Genomic DNA, 6,588 nt, shown 5'->3' on the forward strand with positions numbered 1-6,588 from the left:
AATTTTTTAAAAATCTAGTATATTAATAATAATCTAAACTGTTTCTTCGAAATACGATCAAGTATATCTTCAGATATTTTAAAGTTTCACAACGTTCTTCACTTGTATAAACAATTATAGAAAAATCTTTATTATAATTATAGAAAACTATATACATTCTCCGCAATTAAGACAATCGTCTTCATATATAACTAAATCGAAATACCACAAATATAAGTATAAAATGAGGTATTATTTATAAATCTTATACGTCAAATAAAATATAAATAGTTTCTTCGAAATACGATCACGTATATCTCCAGATATTATTAAGATTCGCGACGATGTTCACTTATATAAATAATTATATAAAAATTTTTATAAATATAGAAATCTATATACATTCTTCGTAATTAAGACAGTACTCTTCGTGTATAACTAAATCGAAATATTATCAGAAAAATAAGTATAAAATGAGGTATTTTCTAAAAATCTAATATATCAAAAATAGTGTAAACAGAATCTTCGAAATACGATCGAGTATATCTTCAGATATTAAAAAGTTTCACAACGTTGTTCACTTGTATAAATAATTATATAAAAATCATTATTATAAACACAGAAATCTATATACATTCTTCGTAATTAAGACAGTACCCTCCGTGTATAACTAAATCGAAATATCATAAATATAAGTATAAAATAAGGTATTATTTATTAATCTTATACGTCAAATAAAATCTAAATAGTTTCTTCGAAATACAATCACGTATATCTAAAGATATTATTGAGTTTCGCGACGATGTTCACTTATACAAAGAATTTTATAAAATCCATTATTATAAATATAGAAATCTATATACACTCTTCGTAATTAAGACAATACTTTTCATGTATAACTAAATCGAACTATTTTCAGAAATATAAGTATATAATGAGGAATTTTTTAAAAATCTAATATATTAATAATAATCTAAACTGTTTCTTCGAAATACGATCAAGTATATCTTCAGATATTTTAAAGTTTCACAACGTTCTTCACTTGTATAAATAATTATAGAAAAATCTTTATTATAATTATAGAAAACTATATACATTCTCCGCAATTAAGACAATCGTCTTCACATATAACTAAATCGAAATATCACAAATATAAGTATAAAATGAGGTATTATTTATAAATCTTATACGTCAAATAAAATCTAAATAGTTTCTTCGAAATACGATCACGTATATCTCCTGATATTATTGAGTTTCGCGACGATGTTCACTTATATAAATAATTATATAAAAATCATTATTATAAACATAGAAATCTATATACATTCTTCGTGCTTAAGACAATACTTTTCATGAATAACTAATTCGAAATATCACAAATATAAGTATATAATGAGGAATTTTTTAAAAATCCATTATTATAAACATAGAAATCTATCATACCATACATTCTCCGCAATTAAAGACAATCGTCATTCTCACAACTATAACAAAATCGAAATATCACAAATATAAGTATAAAATGAGGTATTATTTATTAATCTTATACGTCAAATAAAATATAAATAGTTTCTTCGAAATACGATCACGTATATCTCCAGATATTATTGAGTTTCGCGACGATGTTCACTTATACAAAGAATTTTAGAAAAACCATTATTATAAATATAGAAATCTATATACACTCTACGTAATTAAGACAATACTTTTCATGTATAACTAAATCGAGCTATTTTCAAAAATATAAGTATATAATGAGGAATTTTTTAAAAATCTAATATATTAATAATAATCTAAATTGTTTCTTCGAAATACGATCAAGTATATCTTCAGATATTTTAAAGTTTCACAACGTTCTTCACTTGTATAAATAATTATAGAAAAATCATTATTATAAATATAGGATTCTATATACATTCTCCGTAATTAAGAGAGTGCTCTTCGCGTAGAACTTAATCGAACTATTTTCAGAAATATAAGTATTTAATGAGGTGTTATTTATAAATCTAATATATTAAAAATAATCTAAATTGCTTCTTCGAAATACGATCAAATATATCTACAGGTGTTATTAAGTTTTACAACGTTGTTTACTTGTATAAATAATTATATAAAAATCATTATTATAAACATAGAAATCTATATACCATACATTCTCCGCAATTAAGACAATCGTCTTCACATATAACTAAATCGAAATATCACAAATATAAGTATAAAATGAGGTATTATTTATTAATCTTATACGTCAAATACAGTCTAAATAGTTTCTTCGAAATACGATCACGTATATCTCGAGATATTATTGAGTTTCGCGACGATATTCACTTATATGAATAATTATATAAAAATCATTATTATAAACACAGAAATCTATATACATTCTTCGTAATTAAGACAGTACTCTTCACATGTAACTAAATCGAACTATCACAAATATAAGAACATAATAAGGTATTACTTCTGAATCTAATATATTTAAAATAATCTGAATTGCTTCTGCGAAATACGATCAAGTACATCTCCGGGTAATATAAAGTTTTACAACGTTGTTCACTTGTATAAATAATTATAAAAAAATCATTATTATAACATAGAAATCTATATACATTCTTCGTAATTAAGACAGTATTCTTCGTTTACTATTATCGAACTTTTATCGGAAATATAAGTATATAATGAGGAATTTTTTAAAAATCTAATATATCAAAAATAATCTAAATAGTTTCTTCGAAATATGATCAAGTATATCTTCATATATTATAAAGTTTCACAACGTTGTTTATTTGTATAAATAATTATATAAGTCATTGTTATAAACTTAGAAATTTATATACATTCTTCGTAATTAACACAGTACTCTTCGTGTATAACTAAATCGAAATATCACATATATAAATATATAATGAGATATTATTTATAAGTCTGAAGTATCCCAAATAGTCGAAATAGTTTTCTTGACATACAAATATTTTTTTTAATGTTTTAAGTTTTTTGCCCATTATAGTATACGTATAAATTTCATAATATGAACAATGTAATATATAAAAACATTTGTATGAATATTTTTTAATTAGGACCATATTGTTCATAAATTTTAAAATCGATATATTAAATCAAATTATTTGTAATAAAGTAAATTTTAGAAATATAAAATCTCCATAATAATCAATATAATTTTCAATGTGTAATGGAGCATGCACTTCTTAAGCTGAACCCATGTTAACCAAGATTTTCTAATAATATATATCTTATTGTATTTTGAATTTTCAACTTATGTCAATTTACTTAACTTTTTGTAAATAAAATATTAAATGCATTTTATTGCCGAAATCAAATCAAAATAGCCTTTCTCGAAGTGATAATTTTAAATTGAGAGACTAAAAAAAATCACTCGGAGTCGTGTCAGATGAGTACGATGCTTGGTCGTGGAAGATGACGCAATATCATGATGCGAATTCAATGAATTGGCCTTCCATAATTCTGTCTGTTTTGGTGGAAATTGTTGATGTAAAAGCCATATGAACTATTATTCACCGTTTGTCCCTCTGGAAGAAATTAAGAATAAACCATACCGCTATTATTGAAAAGATTTGTCAGTCCTACTCTCATTTTCTAACGAATTTGATATAGATAGATTTTGTGACTATTTAATTAGTAAATGTAAAATCTCAGGACATTATGTGTCCAGTGATCTGGTTTGAATGTTATTTTTCAACAGCATAGGGCTAATTTGACACCACTAGTGCGGCAGCAAATTTTATGCCCAAAATAAAGCCAAGATAATTTTCAACGACTCATATACTGTTTTCAGCGGACTAGACGAAGCGATTGCACTACCATATCTCCGTCTTCTTTAAATACTTTATAACATTCATATGTCTATGTTTGTAGCATGAACAATTCACGGAATCGCACAAGACACTCCAACAATTCCATCACCTGCACAATGCGGGATGCATCCAATATTCTGCGACAATTTCGTAAGCATCGTGCTTTCGAATATTATCTAAAAAATCTGGAACCTCTAAAGAGAATATTAATTTATAATAATAATTTTAAAATTATTATTATTTATTAGTTTTTTAAAATAAACTTCTATATTTTTTTTCTAAATACAAATTTTCTTAAAATATTGCTGAACGCAATATAAACACAACTACTTCTGGGTGAGGTTATAACTAATTATATTTAGTACTTGGAGAACATTAAATCTTCGGTATTTTTCAATACCAACAAGAACCTCATCCACCCCAAATATTTAAATACAGAGATATGACATCTAAATACAGCTAATGATCATTAACGTAGTCATTAGGAAATGATAGATATGTTCTTGGGTAGTAAATTTTACAGACTGCGGTAGGTAATGGAAGTAAAATAAATATTTATTTAATAATAATAATTTTAAAAAAAATTCTATATTTTTTTTTCTTAATACAAATTTGTTTAAAATCTTGCTGAACGCAATAAAAACACAACTTCTTCTGGGTGAGGTTATAACTAATTATATTTAGTAATTGGAGAACATTACATTCTCGGTATTTTTCAATACCAACAAGAACCTCACCCACCCCAAATATTTAAATAAAGAGATATGACATCCGAATTATTAAATGCAGCCAACGATTATAATGGTCTTCACGAGGAAACGATAGACATGTTATTGGGAAGTAAGCTTACGGAATGTGACAGGTAAAGGAAATAAATGGTAAATAATCTTAATTTAAAAATATTCGTAAAACCATATATATATATTGTAAATTAAATGCAAAAAATGAAAATAAAACTTGATTTTATATATTACAGCTTTCATCTATTAGAATCGTTCAAGTTAAAGTCTGCTTTATACGCAAATTAAAACGAGTATAATTAAAATGAGGACTTCCTAAGATTTTTTATCAGCCCACTAATATTTATCGTAATTTCGTTTTTGAATTATGTATATGACAAACTTAAAATAACAACATAAGAATCGTTTCTAACAATTATAAAATGCATTATTTTATACATAAATAGTGAGTAGTATATCCACGCATGACAAAATAAAAAAATTTGTAAACGTTAAGTTTACGGTATTTTTCAATACCCATATAAAGAGATAATATTTTCAACTTTTAAATAAAAAGAATTTGGACACCATCCTTATGGATTTATAACAGTAAAACAATTTTGGGTCTACTATGTGGAAGTGCACTTCATAGAGATGACTGCAGAAGATACAACAGAAATAATTAATGAAAAAGTAAGAAATCGAATTATATATAAATAATTATTGTATTTTTATATGTTTGTATTTATTTAGAATTGTGTTCCAGATTTAATAATATCAAAACCTTAAACCGAACAACAGCGTGTTTATCTAATAAATAATTCAAAGCACTATAATGGATATCCAATCTTAGTCCACTATGATAAATTTTTTTATCGAAGCCAATACCGTGGTGCCTTGCAAACGCCATTCTTCTAGCGCAGGTCAAATTAGCTTTTCGTTCGTCTATTACAAAATCAGCCAAGCTATACTTTTCAAACAGGATCCACACTCATCAAAACTGATTGCTATCGAGTCTATCGAGACGTGTTATTTTGCTGTAGCTATAGTTTCTTCAGAATCATCCTTTCTCACATATGGAGCCAAAAATTCGCCATACAATTTTTGTTTAATTGAAATTGAATTGATTTTGTTTTTATTATATATTATTATATAGATTTTATATATTACAACAGATTGTTTATATTAGATTTATAAGAATATAAGAAACACATGAACTTAAATAAATTTATAATTAAATATAAGTCCTCAAATTGTTTTTCGCATTTTGTTAGCAAAATAACTGTTAGCACTCGAAATATTGATTACATTTTTGTATTTAATAACTCTCAGTCCCCCTTTTAACAATATGTGTAAGATACATTTTTTTCTGCATTTAAGGGAAAACATGTACTCCTTATAGCTTTTTTAAGTGCTCAATGTCTACTAATTTTCTTTTAAAACAATGAAATTTGAAACAGCTTTTGGTCTCAAGACAACTATTACCACCATTCTCCCTGTCTAGTTATCCATGAAACTAAGTATCCATTATTTCAACTTTTACATCCATAATTTACATTTTTGTAATTAATGCAAGACACGCTTTTAGTATACTATACTTGTAATCGTTCAATAATGCTATCTTATATTAGATCTTTAATCGGACAACTACTTTCTTGCAGCCAAGGCTAGGATATAACTTACAATTCAACTTTTATACTGATAGAATAGCCACATCTTGGTGCGTACTAAAGGTGTGATTAAGAATGTCGACGGAAATGTCGGAAGATAAGGTTTTTTCAGACGAAAAAATCAACAAAGTTAATAGAGAATTTTGCAAGAATAAATCGAGGTTTAAGCATTACGCACAAGGTTATGAAAAAACTTAAAATCTGATATAATAGTGTTGAAATTTACCGACGTAGGTATAGTGAACTGGGTGTTACTACACAGCGACTGAAAAAAATCAAGACGTCAGACGCACATAGTTTGTCTACAGCATTTTTTAAGCCCACTTGCAATATGCTGATAGAGTGCATGTATTAGCTTATCTGCAAGATATAGCTACTTGAAGGTAC

The 6,588-nt window shown here is 26.0% G+C and overlaps 1 long non-coding RNA gene across 2 annotated transcripts; it reads left to right on the forward strand.

The window, feature by feature from the left end:
* The first annotated feature begins 3,290 nt into the window (after nt 1-3,290).
* Nucleotides 3,291-5,639, forward strand: LOC119683184. Of its 2 annotated transcripts, none has more exons than XR_005252635.1 (3): nt 3,291-4,690; nt 4,789-5,224; nt 5,285-5,639. It is a non-coding gene; the product is annotated as an uncharacterized LOC119683184 (long non-coding RNA). The 2 variants fall into 2 exon arrangements; XR_005252636.1 differs by having other exon boundaries at nt 3,291-4,674.
* The last annotated feature ends 949 nt before the right edge of the window (nt 5,640-6,588 follow it).

This window comes from Teleopsis dalmanni, chromosome 2 (genome assembly GCF_002237135.1).
Source record: "Teleopsis dalmanni isolate 2A chromosome 2, ASM223713v2, whole genome shotgun sequence".
In the NCBI taxonomy this organism is placed as follows: domain Eukaryota; kingdom Metazoa; phylum Arthropoda; class Insecta; order Diptera; family Diopsidae; genus Teleopsis; species Teleopsis dalmanni.